The sequence below is a fragment of the Mustela putorius genome, unplaced genomic scaffold (assembly GCF_011764305.1).
Source record: "Mustela putorius furo isolate JIRA1106 unplaced genomic scaffold, ASM1176430v1.1 tig00000083_pilon_pilon_pilon, whole genome shotgun sequence".
NCBI classification, from domain to species: Eukaryota; Metazoa; Chordata; class Mammalia; order Carnivora; family Mustelidae; genus Mustela; species Mustela putorius.
This window is the reverse complement of record NW_025421273.1, coordinates 43,097,564-43,119,288: the sequence shown is the minus strand read 5'-3', so window position 1 is coordinate 43,119,288 and position 21,725 is coordinate 43,097,564. Positions and strand designations below refer to the sequence as shown.

General features: G+C 43.2%; 2 protein-coding genes across 8 annotated transcripts in view; one reads left to right on the top strand and one right to left on the bottom strand.

Moving 5' to 3' along the window:
- The window catches only part of KLHL5 (kelch like family member 5), an 89,446-nt gene extending 81,701 nt beyond the window's left edge, over positions 1-7,745 (bottom strand). The window contains exon 1 of one of the 5 annotated variants that reach the window (XM_045076582.1): positions 7,378-7,745. The gene's annotated coding sequence lies outside the window, so the exon portion shown is untranslated. The remainder of the gene's footprint in view (positions 1-7,377) is intronic. The other 4 variants (XM_045076590.1, XM_045076587.1, XM_045076591.1 and 1 more) reach the window with 4 other exon arrangements.
- Positions 7,746-16,904: 9,159 nt separating this feature from the next.
- Positions 16,905-21,725, top strand: part of TMEM156 (transmembrane protein 156) — a 56,885-nt gene continuing 52,064 nt past the window's right edge. For all 3 annotated transcript variants that reach the window (XM_004764001.3, XM_045076571.1, XM_004764002.3), the window contains exon 1: positions 16,905-17,034. The gene's annotated coding sequence lies outside the window, so the exon portion shown is untranslated. The remainder of the gene's footprint in view (positions 17,035-21,725) is intronic.

Below are 21,725 nucleotides of genomic sequence, written 5' to 3'. Positions count from 1 at the left end.
TCAGTGTTAATTCAGTGTTGTTATGAGGCAGGTCAGAGCAGGCCTCCCAAATCCCCCATCCCTGGGGGTTGGGGGGGGGGGGGAATGTAACAAATTTAGACGAATGGGTCAGGCCCCTCCAAAGCACCATGCTGAATCTGTCGAGCAATTCTAAACTCCTGTGGAGCAGGAGCATTGGGTGTTCCTTCTTTCTGCTTATCATAAAAATATCTCCCCAAAGAAAGGCAAATATTAAGTAAAAGTGAACCAACCAAGGACACCTGGGTGGCTCCGTTGGTTTAGCCACTGCCTTCAGCTCCAGTCGTGATCCCAGGGTCCTGGGATCGAGTCCCACATCGGGCCCCTTGATGGGCGGGGAGCCTGCTTCTCTCTCTGCCTCTGCCTGCCGCTCTGCCTGCCACTCTGCCTGCTTGAGCTCTTTCTCTCTGACAAATAAATAAATAAATAAATAAAATCTTTAAAGAAAAAAAAAGTGAACCAACCAGCCTCAGTCTAAATCTCTCTTCCACTCTGTACACTATAGCCAAAGGAAAGTCCCGAAGTCCAACTCATGACCATATTACTTTTACTTAAAGCTTTTGTTTTCAATCACTGACAAACTTAATAAAAGCTGAGATCTGTGGGATGGAAAACAGTGTTTCTAACAATCTAGGGTTCTTGCTACCTTTCCATCCTTGCTTTCCTCTCAACTTCTCTTCCTATGTCACATTTTTTTTTCTCACATAAAAAGAGTTAAAACACACCACATCAAAGGAAGCAAATGAATATTACTGAATACTTCCCAAATGAAAAGAGCTATGGAAGATACTATGGATAATATGAGTGTGAGTGGAATTAAATCTCATTCCCTTCTGCATTTAACCTTCAGTTAATTCTCTTATCCCTGCTCCCTGGTGATCTGATACAAGTAGGTAGGCCAACTATGTTACCAGGCAAACACTGCTTATAGTAAAAATGATTAGTAAATTTGCATCTCAGAGGAACTCTAAATAAACTATAAATACCTCATAGGAAGCCACAGCTTTGTCTTCCCTGAGTGTGACAGCTCTCGTGATTGTCATATCCCTTATGGGGCCCCTGAAAGCTAAGTCAATGGGACCTGTATGGTATATGATCTCCTGGGACACACGAGATTCTTTAAACCAAGAGAGCTCCTTCATCTGCCTTGTGTAAGCTTTCTCTCCTTCAGCAGAGCTTTCCCTCAGAGCAAGGACTCCCAGATGGCTTTAGGAACTGCTTCCCCCGACTGCTGTGAGGATCCCAACCACTGAGGAGGAACATCTGATGCTGCCTTCCTGGCAAGCTGTAGTTCCTGCCTGCTACCCTTCTAAGTAAACAAGCCTATGGTAGTTTTCTGTTGAGCTGAACCTAGAAAGACCCGTCCATTTACGTAGCAATAAGAGTAAAAGAACACCTTAAAACGGCATTCCAGGGACGCCTGGGTGGCTCAGTTGGTTGGGCAGCTGCCTTAGGCTCAGGTCATGATCCCGGGGTCCTGGGATCGAGTCCCACATCGGGCTCCTTGCTCGGCAGGGAGCCTGCTTCTCTCTCTGCCTCTGCCTGCCTCTTTGCCTGTGCTCGCTCACTCTCTCTCCCTCTGTCTCTGGCAAATAAATAAATAAAATCTTTAAAAAAAAAAAAAAACGGCATTCCAGATGTTCTACAATCTGTACCCAAACTCCTCCCTCTCTGTCTGCTCTTTTAGATTAATGTATATCCCTGACAAATCAAATACACAGTCTTTACTCACTCTCTCTGTTATTATTCCTTTTCTGGGGAGCCTGTGTTTCGGGGAACATAGACTACCTGCCTTTAGTCCATTCCTTCAGCCATCTGCTGAGATGAAGCTATGGGTATTCACAACCAGAGAGAAAGGAAATACAAGGGAACTTTGCTAAAAGAAGCTAATTGTCCACACTCACAGAAAAAGAATGGAAATTTACGGAGAATAAAAAATAGGTTGAAGTTGGTGGAGAGATTTGGCAATAGCATGCTGAAGTGTAAAATGTCCAGATAGAGTTATCAAGACCAATTGTAGAAAAGAGCAGAGCAAGGCAGTATATCGAATGCTCTCTTTTTCCCCCGCATTATGAGCCATGGGGAGAAACCCGGATGGGCATCAAAAGCAGGTGACTTGGAAGAGTTCGATGATTCGGTAATCCTTGGGAGAGGGAGAAGGGATGGAGGAAAGGATTACCAAGGAGATGGGGTTTACCAGCGGTTCAGGTAAGGGACAGTGTTGGTACAAGTGCTCCAACTCTACCTTCTTACCCCATTATCCTCATGAGCCTGCCCGGTAGAATTTGCAAGTTGATGTTAATTGTGTGGTAGAACTTTCATTGGCATCACAGCTTTCTTTAATCCCAAACTACTAGAACGGCCTCCTTTATTACAAAGTTGCCGAATACCCTAACTTTTTATACATTAGGGTCAACTCCATTATTTCCGAACTCTGCTTGTGGTTAACTTAAGATCTAATCAAGTTGTGGCACTTAGATAAAAACATCAGTTCTTCTGGACTTGCTAAAGGCTCTAGTAGGTTTTTTTTTTTAAGATTTTATTTATTTATTTGACAGAGATCACAAGTAGGCGGAGAGGCAAGCGGTTGGCGGGGGGGGGGGGCAGGCTCCCTGCTGAGCAGAGAACCCCATTCGGGACTCGATCCCAGGACCCTGAGATCATGACCTGAGCTGAAGGCAGAGGCTTAACCCACTGAGCCACCCAGGTGCCCCTCTAGTAGGTTTTCTTGAAGTGTGTGAATTCTTAGGTTAAAACACCCATTTGAAAGCAAAACTTAAAAAAAAATCAGTCAACAGAGAAAAAGAGGAATGAAGTACACTTGCAGAGAGACACTAGCAAGATATCTTAGAGATATAGAGAAGGAAAGCAGCTCCAGCTCTTTTTTTTTTTTTTTTTTGGAAGATTTTATTTATTTATTTGAGAGAGAGAGAAAGTGAGAGACAGCACAGGAGGAGGGGAGAAGGCGAGACAGAGGGGAAGGGGCAGAGGGAGAAGCAGACTCCCCGTTGAGCAGGGCCCAATCTGGCTTGACCCAAGGACCCTGGGATCATGACCTGAGCTGAAGGCAGCCCCTTAACCAACCGAGCCACCGAGGTGCCCCTCCAGCTCCCAACTTTCTGTTATTGATGTCAGTTGGCGCTGAGACGGAGCTGTATTCCCTGCTCTTGGACTCTTGACATAAAGCTTTATCTTTAACAAAACACTCTTTTTGGTTAAGCTAGTTTAATTTGTCACCAAAAAGTCTCTAACCCAGAAACAGTGATTGGGGCAAAGTGTATAGATAATCGGGTTTTATCATATTGAAAGATTCTGTTAATGTTGTTTTAAAGAGAAAGAGAGAGAGAACTCAATTATAGCTATTTTATTTGGGGCTGTTAACTTCCCATTCATCTTTCTACTCTCACAGGATCTAACATAGTGCCTTATACACACCACATTTAACACATTTAAATGTTTATAGAATGAAAAAATAAATGTTTATTGAAGGAACCTATAATTAGAAAGGAATGAAATCTATTTGGTCAAAATAGTTTGCCTAATTATGGAGTCTTTGAAAACATTTCATCTCTAATTAATAAAAAATATTCTTTGCAATTCTCATTAGCATAATTCTATGATTAAGCACACATACATACACACAAAAAATGCTGTATTCTGTGCTCTAAATACTAAAAGCATAATTTGGATTTCATTTATTCAGATTTTGTTAACTCATGAGACTGTAAAGCCTGCTATAAGTGTAGTCATTAAGACTACCAGCAGACTCTTACAGTTCTCCTTCTGGGTACAGGATAGAACTGCATTTCTCAACCTCCTTGAAGTTAGATGTAGCCATGATTTCTTTGGCCATTAAAATGGCTGTGGAGGGCGCCTGGGTGGCTCAGTGGGTTAAGCTGCAGCCTTCAGCTCAGGTCATGATCTTAGGGTCCTGGGATTGAGTCCCACATCGGGTTCTCTGCTCAGTGGGGAGCCTGCTTCCCCTTCTCTCTCTCTCTGCCTGCCTCTCTGCCTACTTGTGATCTCTCTCTCTGTCAAATAAATAAATAGAATCTTTAAAAAAATAAAAAAATTTTAAAAAATGGCAGTGTTACACATGTCCCTTCCACGTAGAAGCCAAGGTGCAATTCATCACCTCCTGCCACCCCTCCGTCCTAACAATTGTAGAAACCTATGTTGAGACCGAGCCTCTGCTAAACTGGGGCTCCAACTGACCACCTGGAACCGAGTTCTCATGTTGACCCTAACTGCACATGTCCTGTAACTAAGAAACAAACCTTTTTCTAAACCACTGAGATGTGAAGGTCTTTTGTTACGATAGACTAATTCACCCTACCCGGCATATTCAGCAAACACTTCTCTCATACATGGAGTAAAAACAAGGACTAGCTCTGGCCTTTAATTTGCCTTCAGAATAGTAACATTCTGTATAGCACTGCAACATTTATAGAAATGCTTTCTTATAGCAGTGCACCTCATCTTCCAGACTCTCAAAATCCAAACACAGCAACTGAACGGAGTCAGATCCATTTTTGGACCAATCCCTCCTTCTCTCAATTCCCACTACCTGCTATCTGAAACTCAGGGACCAAATATATTTGGAGGAGGTGCTATTCCTTGCCTTTCAAACCCTTGCAATCAGAACTCAGGAGTGAAAAAAAATTTAGACATTAAAGGATCCTTGATCATTATTTTATTGGTTCCCTTAAAGCTGTTTTGCTACTACAATACCTCTAAGACTCTCAATGTCTGTTGAATGAGCTGTGTGCTGTCATCATTCTAATTTTACAAACAAGGAAGAAGATTCAGGGAGGTTCATAAACTTGCTGGGAACCTTACACATTAGCGGCACAATCCCAGAATTTTGGGTTTTAAATCCCTTGCTCTTTCCATTTCTATGTACCACGCTTTCTAAGGTCTCTCACAGCTACAGAATTCCAGGATTTGATACTAAATTAATAATATCAATAGTGTTGTGATTTAAAAAAAACATGCTAATCACATATTTACATCCAAGAATAATTAAGGTCATTCCTTAAGCAATTCTACTTGGCTGAACATAGTCTAATTCAGAATCCTGAGTGCCCTGAAGCACAGAACAGGAAGAAATCCTAGAGGCATATTGCAGAACAATGAAGAACTAGGAAAGAATTCAGGGGGAACGTAGCCTTTTCTTTTGACATACACTCTACTTATAATTCTGACTTTTAGATTATGTGGTTCTTACCACATCAGGTAACCTAAAACTCTTTGCTCTCCCAATTTTTATCAAACCTCAGTTTAAGAAATACTTGTGAAGGATTGCCTGTCCACCATTTCCATAGGTTCAGTGGTTCTCAACAGTCAAATAAATTTGGAAAAGGTCACCGAATATAGCCTCCTTTAAAAGAGTCATATTTCACATTAGTCAAGAAATTGAGTAAAAAACTACTGAAATTTGTCTAACCCCGCTATTTCAAAGTTATAGGAGTTCAGACTCTTATTTCAAGAAATAAACTATTGATTGTCACTTCTTAGAACAGTTTGGGAAATACTGTTCTAGTTAATTCTGAAATGTTATCACTGGATCAAGTTAAGCCTTCAGGGAACTTATCTCTAGAGTTTTATTCCTGCCCTACATTGATGAACACTGTCTAAAATTCATTATTTTCTGTAGGGATTTTTTTTTTTTTAAGATTTTATTTATTTGACACGGACAGCAAGAGAGTGAGAGAGCAAGCACAAGCAGGGGAGTGGGAGAGGAAGAAGCAGGGTCCCTGCACAGCAGAGAGCCTGAAGTGGGGGCTAGATTGGGGGATGCTGGGATCACGACCTGAGGCAAAGGCAGATGCTTAGCCTACTGAACCACCCAGGTGCCCATGTAGGGATTTTTTTTAAAGATGTTGCCAACAGCATCATACAATCTAATCTCCCTTTTTTTAAAGGCCCATTAGAGAATACTCTTCTCAGGCCTCATCACCAGAAAATGCCCTCCTTAGGCAGAACTGGTTTGTTTTTATATTTTAAGCAAAAACACACTGAAACTTACTTTTTCCCCTTCCCCCCTTTTTCCTGCTGCTGTGAAGCCCAGAGCCAAAACTGTGACTCACTTTTAGTACAGGATCTTACAGGATGCACTTGGGTTTATCTTATCCCTTGACTTTGTTTCCTTTTTTTCCTGCTCTGCCTCAATTTTATCATTCAGTTTTGTTTGACCCTTCGTACCATATGGACACTAAGTGGCTTCAAATCATTTTTGGAACTCTATGCTGTATGCATTAGACCTATCTTCTTTCTAGTTTCATATTCATTTTTCCCTACCTGCCCCATTACCCAAAAATATCAGTATATTCACCTTTGTGTAAAAGTATAATTATGATACCAATAGATCATACACATTCACAATATAATCAAATCCGCAGATGCTTAAAACCAGAAAATTAGACATTATTGTTCTTTTAATGGTCTAATAACCAAAACAACTTGTTAAATTTGTGTTCTGAACGGAAGGAGAATTACCATTTATTGTGTACCACTAACTGCCAGGCACTTAATATACAACAGTTCCACTTTTTGAAGGATGAAGCAAGGGTATTTGCATATACACAATTTCTGAAAGGATGAATTGGAAACTGGTAATATTGGCGGGGGGGGGGGAGAAGAAGATGAAGAAACTGGTATTATTGGTCGGCTGGAGGAGCAGGGGTAAACTGTATATATTTTTCCTTTTGTAACTTTTGCATTTTGTTAATGTATCAACTATTCCAAAATATTTGTAAAAATCAAATGGGACGATAGTAAAGATGGCAGTTATGCTTTACTCTGCCACCACAAACTTTTTTCATCAGTTCTGGATCCCTGAATACGCACTGAAATGCCCAACGGAGTTTCAAGCAGGCACGCCAGTTTTTATGTAAATAAAGTCCCTTTCCGATTCTCCACTCTTTTGGATGAGGCAATTACTTAAAATAAAAACTGAAGTTGTGATAGCCTGAGGATAACAATGAAAAAAAAAAATCCGAAATGTTTCCAGTTGGTTTTATTAGTGGAAGAGTGCGGGGAGGAAGCAACGCAGTGCACGCCTCAGCCTACCGGCCGCACTACCGCGTCCAGAACTTTGCCCAAGTCCGAGCGCGGCCCACACGCCGCTCGGGACCCCCGGTGCGCGGGGGGGAGCCCACCAAGGGTTCGAGCCCCGGGCGCGGCTGGGGCAGGTTCCCGCCCGGCCCACTCCTCCGCTCGGAGGCCCCCGGAGGGCCCCGCGGGACCCCGGCCGTCGAGGTCCCGCGGGACGGTCGCGTGGGGGCGGGGAGTGGGCCTCGTCGCACGGCCGACTCGCCGCAGCCCCCTCCCCGACGCCGAGCAGGAAGGCGCACTTACCGCGTCGGGCTCCGGAGGCGGCCGGGGGTCACGGCGGGGCAGGGGGGCCAGGCGTGAGGCGAGGGGCAGGCGGGGGGCGGGGGCCAGCGGGCCGGGGGCAGGGATGCTCGGCCCCACGGGCGCCCCCAACCCCTCCCCGGCAGCCTCACCCCGCACGCCGGCCGGCCCGGAGCCGGCCACTCCCCCTCCGTCAGGCTGCACCAGGCCGAGGGGGCACGAACCCGTCGGGCAGCCCTGGAGGGGGCGGTCGAGCTGGCGGGCGTCGGGCCGGCTCGCCCGTCAGTCTCGGAGCGGCGCGAGCGGCTGCCCGCCCCGCCCCCTCCCGTCAGGCCCCGCCCCCTCCGCTCGGGCCGCGTGCCCCGGGAGACTGCCGCGGCCGCTAGCTGGGCGCTTTCTCTCCACCCCCAAAGCGCGGCGCGCGCGGACGGCCTGGCGGGGGAGGGAGTAGGTGGGGGGAGGCGGAAAGAGAGGGAGGGGGGAGGGGAGGGGAGGGGAGGGGAGGACAGGGGCTGGGAAGGACGGGCGAGACGCGGGCTGCGGCTGGGGGAGGGGAGCTCCGTGGGAGAGGGGGTGGTAGGCGACAAGCTGGGCGGGGCTCCGGGGCAGGGGGCGGGGCGCGGCGGGCGGGCCAAAAATTCCGGTTGTTCCCGCCCCTTGCAGCGCGGATGAGGGGAATTCCTGGGGCTGGAAGTTTAGGAGGAGGCCCCTCTTCAGGGCAGGAAGACAGCGGGCCTGTGGATTTTGAATCCTTAGAGAACCGCGGCCTAGAGCTTTGAGGCTTTGAGGGAACTCACCAAGAGTTCCCTTTCTTCTCCAACTCCTACAACTCTTCCCCTTCAACAGGATGCTAATTATTGTGTACCAGGTAGTGGGTTTGTGCCAGAGCAATTATGATCCTCAACTCTGGGACTATAATCCTTGTTTTCCAGTGGTGGGGTAATAGGGACGCAAGAGAAGTAGGTTCTCTTGTCATTCCAATCGCCAACATATATTAAGCAACAACTGTGTGCTAGGTGCTGACAATAACGAGAATTTACTCAGAGCCTATATACCAAACACATATTTAAAGGGCTTTACATATAGTAAGTCTTGGGCGAAACAGCTAGGGTCTCTGTCCTGTCCCCACCCTCCCCACTGTGGAGCTCCTGGTGGAAAAAGGAGGGAAGGAGTTTCCTTAGTTTGTCTCAGTGATGTGCAGAAGAAATGTCTACCTGCTTTAGGTTCTCAGAGTAATGCCTGTGTTCATTATTGGCAGATTCCGTGTTTGCTACTTGGAGCTAGCGGTATGCTGTCCTTGAGGATGGAATGTGGTCATTCTCCCGCACAAAATGAGGGAGAATTTGCTTAGATCTTCAGTATGTCTCCACAATAAAAGTCCAGCGCAAGCAAGTGGATCAAATCATTAACAGAATAACTTAGGTCAATTATGGTACTTGCCTGGGCTGGGTGGGAGATCTCTTTAGGGATCTATTTTGTAACCTCCGGCTTGAGGAAGTGGTTAACAAAAGGCAACATATAAAACAATGAAGCATTGACAGGGACTGCCCCCTCAAAGGGAAGCGGATGCGCCTACTTAGAACTGTTACAATCAGGAAAAGACACATCACAGAATCTACCACCAGGGGCTCGGGTCACGAAGCACAGGATATATTTTTTAGAGAGCCCTGTGGTTGTAACTTCCACCCCACCCAACCCCACCCCCTTTGCCACCACACCTCCACGCACAAACAAAAATTACTTCAGTGCCTTGGTTTTTAAATACAGAAGACAGTTGTGTAAACCCTTGCCCTGAATTTTTGGGATTTGGTTCCGTTTTTCTGCCCTTATTTGATTGCTTTTTTTTTCTTTTTTAAAGATTTATTTATTTAACAGACAGAGATCACAAGTAGGCAGAGAGATAGAGAGGAGGAAGCAGGCTCCCTGCTGAGCAGAGAACCCGATGTGGGGCTCGATCCCAGGACCCTGGGATCATGACCTGAGCCCTAAGCAGAGGCCTTAACCAACTGAGCCACCCAGGCGCCCCTTGATTGCTTTTCTTAAAAACAGATTTTATTTATTTATTTCACAGAGAGATCACAAGTAGGCAGAGAGAGAGGAAGCAGGCTCCCCGCGGAGCAGAGAGCCTGACGGGGCTTGATCCCAGGACCCCAAGATCATGACCCCAGCTGAAGGCAGAGGCTCAACCCACTGAACCACCCAGGCGCCCCACCCTTATTTGATTTTTTTCAGTGTTAACGTTTGTGCACAGTAACAGCAAATGACATTCTTCTCATAGTTATTTTGTCCCCCCTCTTATTTGTTGTTCAGTTTTGGAATTTTAATTCAGCCTTTCTCTTTGGGCTTTATAGTGAGAAAGATTAGAAAAACATTGCATTCAGTTCAGATTACAGTTACAGTAAATAAAAAAAGAATCCTAATTTAAGACAAGAATTCCTATAACCCCCCCCTTTTTTTTTCATGTCAACTATATGGTTAGTTTGTCTCAAAATCTCTTCTCTTTCACTTACTCATCTGTATTTTCAGCTTATTTGCTCTACCACCCCTATAAAAGCAAATGGACTAAAACATTCCCCATGACCTGGGGACCTCAGCACCCACCTTGCTCTTTCTCAGACTGTTCCCCGCACTGACTCCTGCCAACGTTCCAAGCACTTACCAGTGAAGCTTTTGCTGTTCCTTCGTCTGGAAGGCTATCAGCTAATCACGTGACTGCCTCTCTTTTCCTTCATGTCACCTTTCCTGACTGTCCTATGTAAACCTGCGAACTGTGCCTTAACCCCCACTCTCTGGCTACTCCTTTCTCAGCAGATAGCATTGTCTTACCCACACACTTCATATATATATGTCTGTCTCTATTCCCTCTAGAATGTGAACTCTGTTAAGAGCAGAATCCTGTCTCCTTGGTTCAGTGGCACATCTCGTGTCTATTACTTCTCCTGTCTGTCCTGTAGTAGATACTCAAAAAATATTTATGAATGAGTGAACAGCTTCACATAGGAAAGACAGTGTGTGTTTCTTTTCGTAATGGCCAAAGGGCTTTCATGCAATTTACCTTATAACTGAGTCATAGGCCTTAGATGTATTAATAAGGTTGAAAATAAAGCCGTTTCACCCGACTTAAAATTAGTATTTGAAATAGCTGTTTTTTTAATCTCCCATTCTGGCATTATACCAAGGAACAGAATTTGAAAAAGCGTTCACAGCTAAGAATTCATGCTGACATTTTACAACTTGGCCCATAAATGGATCCATGGAATCAGAGAGTAATGATGGTTCAGTAAATCCTGTCAAAGGCTTAATGTTTTTCCCTGAGATGAAACAATGTAGCAGGGATCAGAAGTGGAATAATTGGACTTAAATTTGATTACTGATAACTTGATAGATGGTATTAATGTTCCTTGGTCAGTACTCTAATAATTTTAATTGATAATCATGTTGTTGAAGTTAACAATGTTTTAATCTGGTTAAACAGCAGTTCTGATAGATAGCAAACAGAATTTAACCATAATGTGTAGACACCTTTAATAAAGAAATGGAGTGTCTTTATATATTCTGCCCTGATTACCAGTTAGTGTGGGTGTGGAAGGGGGATTAGAGGTTTAAGTATCATTAAATACAGTGTCTGTGTTCAAAATCTGGATCCCAGGGATGGGATGTCTTTTAGAGGATTTAGGATTTCTTTCTTTTTTTTTTTTTAAATTAACATATAATGTATTATTAGCCCAGGGGTACAGATCTGTGACTCATGAGGCTTACACACTTCACAGCACTCACCATAGCTCATACCCTCTCCAGTGTCCATCACCCAACCACCCTCTCCCTACCGCACACCCTCCACCACAACCCTCAGTTTGTTTTGTGAGATTAAGACTCTCTTTCAGTTTGTCTCCCTCCCGATCCCTTTAAAAGTCCTGCTGCTATCCATGCTGTGGCATGAAACAGCCTCCTATGAAAATATGGAGCTTTAAAAGGCAGGGGCAGATCACAGCCCCGGAAGAAAAATTTCCATGTTGACAGAGACAAGTGGCCAAGTAAACCCAACTCAAACTTTATGCCCTTGAAGTTCACCCAACTCAAACTTCATGCTCTTGAAGTTCACCTCAGATTTTCACTCTGGTTTCTCTTGATTCCCCAGGGTAATTCATTCCCCTTTTAGTGTCATTTAAACCACAAAAATGATGGGGAGGGTGGTGTGGAGTGGGATGGGGGCACAGAGAAAGGATGAAAGAAAGAAAAGGGGGAAAAAAAGAAAAACCTCCTCAGCTTCCTTTACCATAATCAAGCCAATCTAGAATGTTTACCATGAACTTTCCTAGAATTTAAAGGAGAAGGAAAATGAAATTGTTAGGGAAAGTGAAGCAATGTACATAATTCCATTCAATTGTTAAGTGGCTCTTTTGCCAGTTTCCATTCTTCTAGGAACAAATATCTGTCCTCAAAGGACAGGTACAAATTTGCAGGCATTCTCCCTAGGTTCCTCCCCTCTTGGCTCCCTTTCTTTCTCCACATGTTAGGTCACTTTTCTATCTTTCCAGTGGGGGCCATCAAGCCTGTCTCAGTCAGAGCCAAGGCTAAAATCCTCATTTGTACTGTTCAATTCCTACCTGTGGTTCCCAGGGATACAGCATGGTCCCAGTCCATTCATAAGACTTGGGGACTGACTCTATATATCAGCTCCTTCCTCAGGTGGCAAAAGTCAGACCAGCCTACTGTCAGGCCACGCCCATCATTCCCCAGAATGGCTCTGGTGCTGGGCACAAGGGGAAGGAATGTGCATTCTTTCATGCACATATTTCCATCCACCCATACGTAAGTAGCCCTCCTACAATCAATCAGGCCACATTCTCTGACTGGAAAAAAGGTTTTTGTAAAACAACTTTAAACACTTCCTGCCAGTCCCCTCGACCTTTGTAAAAATCACAAAAATCACTGGTTCTGTTCATTCACCAGGACCCCGTTTAACACACTTTGGTGATTCTTCATTGTCTTCAAGGTAAAGGTCAAACGTCTTAGCATTGTTGTAAGATTCCTCATAATCTAACTCTTCTCTGTCTCCCCAGGCCTGTGCCCATGGCTGTGTCCGGTATGTGTTGTTTCTTTCACAATTATTATTTTTAAATATGTTCCTTCCATCTGGACTGTCCTACTTTTCCAATCCCTACTTGTTTAGGTCCTTCAAGACTCAGCTTAAGGGTCACCTCCTCTGGCAATCTTTATCCTCATCTTGCCAGGTTGAATGTGTTCCTCCATGGTATTCACATAATACTGCAGGGGAGGAAAATAATTTTCCCTCTACCCTTCTAAGGTTCCTGGCTGAGACACTCCCTTTAATAAAAGATTAGTAGGAGAATAACAAACTAATATGTATACCTCCTGTATGCGTGGGAAATACCCAGGAAATCTGAGTAACTACCCCACATCGCCCAAGCCACTACCTTAAAGACCATCTCCAGCCAAAGACAAGAGATGTTAATGCCGGCTTGGTGGGTTGGGTAGCAGTTTCTTGATGGACTGTGAAACATTGGCTAACTTGTTTTTCTTCCTTACTAGTGAAGAGGTCTATGACCACAGGTGCTCATAAAGATTTGTTGAATAGATAAATGGATGGATGGATGAATGAATGAATGAATGAACGAAAAAATACTCTTTGCCTATGAAGCCTTGAAAAGTAACAATTTATTAGAGATGGCCATTTTTCCTCTGATCACTATAACATACACAAGCAGGAACTTTCCTCTAATTTACAGCATTAGACTACCATTTTCATGAAAATTTAGAAGGTCCTTAATTTAGGATTCCATAAACTTCAAAGGAAAAGGAATGAACACAAAGGACTTATATTTATTTTTTTTGCATTAAAAAAATTATTTCAGCATTTCAATGTACTTAACTTTTAGAAAGGAACAGTTTTATTGCTTTTACTTTTAAAAAAATAACAGTTGCAAGGCTACAAATGGATGTTGATTCTTATGAGTTAAAAAACCTGTTCCAGGGTGTATCTTTATATTTGATATATAACTTCCTGATCCACCAACAGACAGGAACTACTCAGTCTGGCTTCCATTGTAATGTTCTTGGAGCACAAGTTCATAACCACTAGACAAGGTTTGTCACTGTGCTGATGGTGTACTTATGGAACATTTATTCAGCAACACTCACCAACTGCGATGGAGAGGCCCACAGCATAAGAGATGCTGTGTTGCTTGTTACAGGGGCAATAACGAACCAAGATGAATCAGACAGATAAGTACACCGAAAAGTCCTTATCAGTCATTATGCTTCCCCTTCCTCCTCCATTTTGTTCATCTTTTTAAAAGCACACATGCCTCTGTGTTCACACTTACATTCTATATTCAGTGACTATACTTAGCACAGAATTCTCGGGGAGAGATCCTGGCTGAGTAACAAGCAGCTGACCCAAGACTGGAAAGAGTGGGTGAAAAGATGGTAGGATGCACTACGCACATCAGAAGACACTCTGTGTCAGCGGCCCAAGCAGCACAAAGAGGGGAGAAAATAAGCATTTCTCTCTCCTCTCCTAAGAAAATCAAGAAATAACATTACATACAGAGTTCCCATTAAAAAAAGAGAACACAATCGAGATATTCTTCATGATGCTACAATAAGACAACCTTGACTCTTCTTCACGAAACAGAGTCATAGTAATTGCTCTATTAGTATTAGGTCTAATAGGTCCAGCCCGAGATAAAAAGAACTGGCTGTAACAAGAGGGCCCTTCTGAATCTAAGTAATATTATTTCTTGATTTTCTTGGTGGATGGAGGGGAAGAAAATGACATGCATTCATAATTTGACATTGAAATGCCCTCTTGTTATAATCAGCTCTTTTCCCCTCTGACTGGACCTGTTGGACCTGATACTTTCAGACTCTGAACAATTGATTTTACTCTATTTCCTGGAGAATCAAAGATTGTTGTATTCTAGCATCGTGAAGAATGTTTCGATTTGCGCTTTTCTGTCTCTATACATGTAATTAACAAGGAGTGCATTCAGTGTCAAACGACTTGCCAGAAACTTTGTTCCCAAAGACTGAAATACTGCCGCAGTTCTAGGGATCCCTTCCAGGCTGGTTTCGTCCTCATTTTCTTCTCCTGCCCTCTTTCCCTCTCTCCTACCTGCCCTCCCACTCCCCCTTCTCCTCTCCCTCCTCTTCCTGCTCAGTTCTAGGAATCCATTCCAGGCTGGTTTCATTCTCATCTTCTTCTTCTCCTCCTCCTCCTCCTCTTTTTTTTTTTTTTTTTTTTTTTAAGATTTATTTATTTAATCGAGAGAGAGAGAGCACACATGGGGGGGGGAGGTGCTGCAGAGGGAGAGGGAGAGAGCCTCAAGCAGTGCCCGCCATGGGGCTCCATCTCAGGACCTGAGATCAGGACCCTGAGATCATGACCTGAGCCAAAATTAAGAGGCAGTGGCTTAAATGACTGAGCCACCCAGATGCCCCTGGTTTTCCCTTCTTGCTTCCCCTTTCTGAATATACTGGCTGGGCACACAAGCCTGCCTCATATTCCTTTGAAGGAAAGTGGCCCCACCAGGTTCTGTCCCACATAGACTGATATCTCTGTGTGGTGGGTTTTGTTAGTGAACACAGACTCTGTTTTCCTGGCCACGGGTGACTGGTGGTGGGGACAGTAGAGGCAAAGCAGCCATGAATGGGCCAGGTGCCGAAGGCCAGACATCTCTGGGGAGGCCTTAAGTAGGCTCTGAATCCAGTGGTGGCAGCTCAAACCAGATGCTCACCAGAGTGGAGGAGAACAAAGAGAAGGCAGTACCATGATCCTTAGCCTGTAGTCTGAGCAATGCTGAGCCCTTTTTCTGCTTCTCTGAGGTTCTGGCTACACTTCCGAGGATGGCCTGGCTGACCTGGCCGCTGAAGGGGTGACCTCCTGGGTACCCTCATGCCCTGGGGTTCTTCGCAACAGCCTCACCGCAGCCACTGAAAGCAAGCAGGGACGGGCCTGGGGTGTTCTCCGGCCTGAACTGAGGCTTTGTCTGAATTTCCCGCTCTGGCCCTGGCTCCTCAGTGATCTCCGATTCTAAAATAGAAAAAAAAAAAAAAAAACAAACCTGTGTGGACTGGAGGGGAGGAAAACGATTTCTTTCCTCCCTTCTGGATCTTTGGCTGGCCTAATATTTAAATTGACACAAGACAGATGAACGGGAGACAAACAAATTAAATTTCATACATACTGGAGCTTATAGAAGTACGAGGCTCAAAGAAGAAACCAAAGCCGGCAGCTTTGATATTTTTTTAGACAAAGAAACAATTATTTGTGAAGATTGGACAAGGAGTTTGGGTGTGGGGTAGCAAATTAATAAATAAATAACAAGGTTTGTTTATACAGCCTTCTTGGCCCTGTGTTCCCCATCTCTGGCAATAATGATGCCTTCTACCACTCTAGGTGCAAAGATTGTATCCTTCATGTGGGGAATTTATTTCGTGTCTTCAATGAGGCAAAGGAGGGTCAGAGTGTCCTTCCTGCCCTTAAGTAATCTTAATTGAAAATAATCAGTATACGAAAGTGGCATATTTGGGGGCAGTCCGTCTTTACCCCCATCAGGAGAGAAAGAGAAAGTATTTATTGGGTTATAATTTACATACAGCAAAATGCACACCTGGGACCATACAGTTCTAGAGCTTTGACTAATGCATACATTTGTAAACCACTCGCGTCAAGCTCTAATCCATATATAGAACATTTCCATCACCTAGAAATTCCCTCAGGCACCTTCGTAGTCAAACTTCCCTCCACCTGCAGCCTCTTGTGGCAACCACTGGTGTATTTTCTGTCCCTGTGGTTTGGCCTTTTCCCTAGTGTCATATAAATGGATCGTACAAGATCTTCTTTCACATTCTTATTTAAAGCAGTATATGCCCTGCCGGACTCTCTGTTGGCACATTATATTTTGCCTTTTCCTTTTTTTTTTTTTTTTCCCCAGAACAGTTAACATTATCTGAAAATAAACTGTTGTCATTATTTGAATATTGTCTGTCACTGGGATGTACATTCCCCCCAGAATGTGAGTGCAAAGACCTTGCCTTCATTTGCTACTTCATCTCCAGGGCTCAGGACGCTGCCTGACATCGTGGAGACGTTCGGTAAACATTTGTAGAATGAACCGCAAAATGCACGAGGACGTGGGAACTTCCCAAAACCTTCTCCAGACGGAGGCCGACTTCATTAATAAGAGATTATCTCCTCCCACAAAATGTGTTAATCCCGGCGTCCCTGTGTTGCCAAAGTAGTTTATCCGCAAGCAACACAACCAGAAGTCATTTGGCTGATCCCGATTATGAATTGTCTTTTAAACGCACTTTCTGGGTGATGAGATTACCTGGAATAGAGCTCATCTGAAGTGAGTAAAACGGAAATAATGATTTCATAGGGTTGTCAGGGGATGAAACGACTTGATGGAAGTGAAGCGTTGGGCGCCATGGTTCTCAGGTGGAAGCTAATTGGTCCCCACGGAAACAGCTGGTAAGGTCTGGAGATATTTTGTTGTTGTCAACACTGGGCTAGGGAGTTGCTACTGGCATCTGCTGGTAAGTGCCCAACAAAGAACAGGACAGCCCCCCTACAAACAGACTTATCCAGCCCAGAATGTCGGTAGTGCTCCCCGTGAGAAATCCGGGCACATGGTAAGGGCTGTGTTTGTTTTTGTTATTATCATTATTGTTTTATAAGTGACAATTCCTGACAAGTGTTCTCACACAGTCTGAGGGTGGGGGCATAGCACAGGGGTTGAAAGCATTAAGTCTGTAGGGAGACTCTCTAGGTTTGAAGCCAGAGCTTTACTTGTGTTAAGATGTGATTTAGAGCACTTTCTTGACCTTTCTTTCCTTTTTTTTTTTTTTTTTTGAATATGCAGGGAGGCCAATGTGGGGCTCGATCCAAAGACTCCAGGATCATGACCTGAGCCAAAAGCAGACGCGGAACCGAATGAGCCACCCAGGCATCCACTTTCTTGACTTTTCAATACCTAGTAGTCTTTGCTTGTAAAATCAGAATAACAGTAGTAACTCCCTCAGGGATTTGCTGGGGGAGTGCATATAAGAATCCATAGACGAGGGACGCCTGGGTGGCTCAGTTGGTTAAGCAGCTGCCTTCGGCTCAGGTCATGATCCCAGCGTCCTGGGATCGAGTCCCACATCGGGCTCCTTGCTCGGCGGGGAGCCTGCTTCTCCCTCTGCCTCTGCCTGCCACTCTGTCTGCCTGTGCTTGCTCTCTCCACCTCTCTCTCTCTGATAAATAAATAAAATCTTTAAAAAAAAAAAAAAGAAGAATCCATAGACGACATTCAGTACTGTGCAGGAACATATGATAAATGGCCAATAAATGACATTGGTCATGGCTCTTGTTTTTGTTGACTCCAAAAGATCTCTCTACACAATATTGTGAAAGGATTAAGGGTAATTTCAATGAAAAAAGAAATAAAAAATGTATTGCTCACATAAGGCATATACAAGTATGTATTTCACATAATAATAGATGACTACATAGAAGTTAATCTGACGCATCCTTTTTAAGGCTGTTATTTATTATTTTTTAAAAGTATGTTGTTCTTGCTTCCTCGGGCAAAGAAAGAAGCTCCTGGAAATAAAGAATTCTGTCATTTTAAAAATTTGGGTCTGGGACGCCCCAGTGGCACAGTTGGTTAAGTGTATAAATTGTTAAAAAATTGTATCTAGCACACAGGGTACAATTATTATTAGGGTTTTAGCCTTCATTAGATGGCTTCATTAGATTAGCACTTCATTAAAGTGCTTTGAGAGCCTGAGTCTATGATATGAAGTATAAGACTTAAGGAGGATAAACACTAATGTAATAACACCCTTTTGTGTTTTAGATGTATTAATTTCTTTTTTTTTAAGATTTTATTTATTTATTTGACAGAGAGAGATCACAAGTAGATGGAGAGGCAGGCAGATAGAGAGAGATAGGGAAGCAGGCTCCCTGCTGAGCAGAGAGCCCGATGCGGTGCTCGATCCCAAGGACCTGAGATCATGACCTGAGCTGAAGGCAGTGGCCTAACCCACCGAGCCATCCAGGCGCCCTAGATGTATTAATTTCTTACTTCTTCATTGAGGTAGGAGAGAGAAGTCCACAATGCATGGGTAATAGCAGATTTGTACTCATGTTCTTAGATTCTCCCTTTATAATCTAATATCTATGAAGAAGCTTTGGAAATTATAAAACAAAACTATGGAGCTGTGGTCCTTTACCATTAGTATTAACTATCTAACAATTTATTAGAAGGTCAGATGTTTCCACTGTTAAAAAGATGACTAGGCTTCTTAGTTTGTTATTATGCATTCCAGGCAGCCAAAATCAGGCTGCAAGTAAATTTTGTTTTAAGAGTAAACTGCTTGGGGGCACCTGGGTGGTTTCAATCTGTTAGGTGTCTGCCTTCGGCTCAGACCATGATCCCAGGGATGGAGCCCTGCATCCGCCTCCCTGCTCAGCAGGAAGCCTGCTTCTTCCTCTCCCACTCCCCAACTTCTGTTCCCTCTCTCTCTGGCTCTCTCTCTGTGTCAAATAAATAAATAAAATCTTAATTAAAAAAAAGTAAACTCCTTAGTAAGATATAAATTATTATGACTACAATGAGGAAGAATTGTGTTTGATATTATAATTATAATTATATTATTGTAAATATTATATTTACATTTAATATTACAAATACAATGAGGAAGAATTGTGTTTCTTAACATAAACCTTTTAAGTCCATAATCTACCATATTTTATATTCTGTCACAAATAGGGAGGAAAAAACCCACCCTATACAAAAAGAAATGGAACATGACAACCTGAGGGAAATGTTTGCAACATATGTGGCAAGGGATACATATTCCCAGTAGAGAAAAAGGCCTATAAAACAACAACAAGGATACAAATGTTCCAGTAAGAGACATGAACAGCCAATTTATAAGAAATTCAAATTGCCAGCAAATATGAAAAATGTTTAGATTTGCCAGCAATCAGAGAAATGAGTATTAAAACAAGTGTTTTCCTTTCCTTTTTAAATGGACAAAAGTTGAGAGACTAAAATGGCCAATGTTGACATTCGTGACATGGGCATTCTCATACACTCTTGGTTGTGTCTATATTGACTCACTTCTTCTGGGAGATAGTTGTTTATATGAATTAAGAATTCCAAAAACCTTTGCACTGTTTGTCTTAGTAATTCCACGCCATAAATCAGACTCACACAAAGATTTATATAAATGAATATTCACATTGTAGTGCTACATAAACAAATATTTTTAAAGGACACAGTTGGAGTATCATTAAATGAATTATCTAAGGACCATTAAAAATCTACTGAAGTCTTTAGAAATAAGTTATTCGGCAGAGTTTTCGTGTTCAGTTGATTGAAAGGGGATGGTACCATTAAAAGAAAAACAAAAGGAAGGAGAACACTGATGGAAAGGGAGAATATTCCTGAAATATCTCAGGGCATATCATATTTCTCATAATTTGCTCAATCAGACATGATACACTAGTGTCCAGCAAATGGATTATGGGACAGGTGTGAGATCCTGACTCCCCCACATCCTCAGAGAAGTGAGGCACTGCCCTGGTTGGTCTCTTGACTTCTACCGTTTGCACAGCTCCAGAGGAGCCCACGGAGCTTACCAGGGAAGTTTGTCTTCCAGATGCTCAAGAATAAAACCAACCATCTGACGCCATGTTGGGGGGAGGGGTGGGGAAGGAAGAAGGAGGCCTGCAAGAACACTACCACAAAGAAAACTCACAAACCCATAAAATCTGAGATGAACAAGAGAATTAATCAATGAACCAAAGCATTATTATTCATAAAAAAGGACAGATACTCACAAAACTAATTTCAGTGAAATCAAATTAAAGTGGAAAAATAAAAAAGTGGTTCAGCTACCTTTTTATTTTTTTTTTGAGATTTTAGTATTATTTATTTGACAGAGAGAGAGAGAGATCACAAGTAGGCAGAGAGAGAAGGTGAGACAGGTTCCATGCAGAGCAGAGAGCCTGATGCGGGGCTCGATCCCCAGACCCTGAGATTATGACCTGAGCCGAAGGCAGAGGCTTAACCCACTGAGCCACCCAGACACCCCTAGCTGCCCTTTTAAAGAAAATTGATCAAGGAATTAAACTAACCGAGTGATGGAACATCAAGTAAATCTTTTCTTGATCAATTTCTTCTCCATTAGTAAAATTATGATTGGAATGTTTGTATTTGTAAATAAAAATCGGGGAATCAAAACAGGGTTAAGGGGGGAGTAGGAAGTCCACTGTCACTTAGTGACACCAACAAGATAGGAAAGAATTAAAAGACAGGGTCTCTTACCCCTTTCCACCAGCATCTTTACTGAAGACCCTGCTGGACATATGACATAACATGTCTCAGACCAATATGCTGTGCAGGCAATGACTCTCATCAATTCCTCCCTTCCTTGGAATGATCCTTGATGCTGCTCATAAAATAAGCCTCATGTTTGAAGTTCTAGTCCCATTTTGACTGTTCTTAGATTCAGTTTCTAAGGTCTCTTGACCCACAATTCCCTTCTGTCAATCAAATCCCCACACCCAATCCGAGTCGAGACAGTTAATTTGTACTCACCACAAAGCCACATTGGGACTTTTGTTCCCTGCCTCCTACTCCCCAGTCACCCAACCTTTCATAAGCCCAGGGTTGGGTCGGTAGGAACAGATAGGATGAATGGAAACACATGGGGTGATGGAGGTACCAGAGGGAATGACCAGGTAGAAAAAGATTGGAGATATTCCCTACCATTGTTTTTTTAACTAGAAAACAAAAACAATGGAATAAAAGTATTTGTTTGCACATATTCTTTCTTCACCCTGAACTTCCCCTACTCTTCATTTATTTTCTAAGACAAAGTCTTTTACTTCACTGGGATTATCATAATGAAAGATCATTTTTTGAAACGGGAATGGACAGTGTGGGTTCAGGAACAATGATCACACTGTTTATAGGCATAATAATAATGAGTCCCATTCCACTGCTTTATACAAGGTAGTAAAGTAAAATTGAAATTTTGGTTTATCCTTACATTTATCCTTACATTTGTACTGTTTGCGGTCTAATAGACACACTCTTTTCCTGAACACCAGAATCCAGTTCAGCCTGGCATTTAAAAGGGGCCAACAATCATTTAACAAGTAAATGAGTAACTGGACGTGACTGACCTTCATCGTTTGTTTTTGGCGTGTATATTGTGGGTTTATATTTACTCCTACAGACTGATAAACGTGGGAAATTAGCTTCAATTCTGGATGAGGACAAGACCCCTTTGCTTCTTGAGATTTTTTTTTTTTTAGTATTTCTTGT